Source organism: Sinocyclocheilus rhinocerous, unplaced genomic scaffold, assembly GCF_001515625.1.
Source record: "Sinocyclocheilus rhinocerous isolate Xijiao unplaced genomic scaffold, SAMN03320098_v1.1 scaffold47, whole genome shotgun sequence".
Classification (NCBI taxonomy): Eukaryota; Metazoa; Chordata; class Actinopteri; order Cypriniformes; family Cyprinidae; genus Sinocyclocheilus; species Sinocyclocheilus rhinocerous.
The window spans coordinates 473774-475344 of record NW_015633578.1 but is presented as its reverse complement, the minus strand read 5'-3'; the positions used below and the strand labels follow the sequence as shown (position 1 = coordinate 475344).

The 1571-nt window shown below is 31.8% G+C and overlaps 1 protein-coding gene across 1 annotated transcript in view; it reads left to right on the top strand.

The window, feature by feature from the left end:
- Positions 1-1571, top strand: part of gipc3 (GIPC PDZ domain containing family, member 3) — an 8943-nt gene that overhangs the window by 3550 nt on the left and 3822 nt on the right. The gene's annotated exons all lie outside the window — the stretch shown is intronic.

Below are 1571 nucleotides of genomic sequence, written 5' to 3'. Positions count from 1 at the left end.
ACTCACACACACACACAGTAAATATTTACACACAGTATATTACACACTTATTTAAATAAAAATTTTTAGTGGTCATATATTGAAGAGTAGAGCGCCATCGTGTGGTCAAACAGTGGAAAATTAATTTAATTTAGATAAATATTACAAAATGCGTTTAAAAATATAAATATACTATATGTATTTTAAAAATATGGAATATGAGTCGTATATTACTATAGTTATTTAAATAATTAGAACTGTATTATTTAAATAATTATGTAATAATAAATGCATAGTATATTATTATTTATTAATTTAAATAAACGAAAAATGTACTTTTTATGAATTTTTAAAAAATATTTAAAATAAAAAGGTACAACATACAAAAAAAAAAGTATCAAAATATGTATGTTGAAAACATAAAATAACATTAAATTAATAAACTAAAAATGCTGTGAATCAACGAATCATTGTTTTGAATCCCCTACTTGACTCATCCGAATAAACGGATTCACCAGAAATATATATTTAATAATAAATGCATATTTACATACATATTTATTGTTATGAGAAGTATATTAATATTTAAATTCATTTAAATGTTATGTGTATATTTATATAGAGAGAGTAGCCTACATTATGTTTACTATTAACATCGATGTATTCCAAATGTATTTATTTATGTTTATTTTACATACAAGTAAAACACACACAGTTGTGGTTCAGAAAGCTTTCAGCGGCTCGTGAACACAAACACACGCATGTCATTTAATCAGATTCATATCATTACAGTGACCTCAAAGAACTATGAACTCGTAAGCTTGAAGAGGACATTTCCTCAAATTGTACTGTACAATAACTTCAGTTTTAAAGACCGACATGAACGGAAAAGCGTCATTTATCAAGGAGGGTTTAACAAATGCAAGGGTTCAATGCATTTGATCCGCATCTATATGAACTAGCGAGCTAGTAATGGGCCCGCGCGCAGGTCTGAGTAATTACTGACTCAAAGCAGTAAATAGTAATAATTAGCTGAAGCGCGCGCAGCAGCAGCCTCTGCTTTCGGTGACAGGCAATTACTGCAGTTAATAATTGAAAGGCCTTTGATTATCATTATAGCATTAGCTAATTGGGTGTTTCTGAGTGATGGATTAGCCTTTGTGAGAGAAGCGCGGGTAATTATGCTCAATTCCCTCACTGTGTTTACATAGAAGATCAAAGAAAAAATGGCCGCCACTGGCTAATTTGCAGCTAATACCAACCTAGCTAACTAACTACAAGTAGTGATTCCTGGCTACTTTTCAATAGTTTAGCTTTTATACTTTAGTTTCGTATATTTAAAGCGATACCGCCTCCTGAAATAGGTTCAGTGAAGCTAGCTTTTTGTTTGTAGCCAACCTGATCTCATGAAAGTGCGTATAAATAGTGCGCCAAATAAAAATGAAAACTCGTGGTATTTATACGCAAAATGGACTTTGGCGTGTATATGCTACGCGATGGGTAGGTTTAGGGTTGTGGGGTAGATGCGTATCATATGTACGTGAAAACTGCGTATCATATGCACGCCAACAAATTTCGTATCATATGCACGC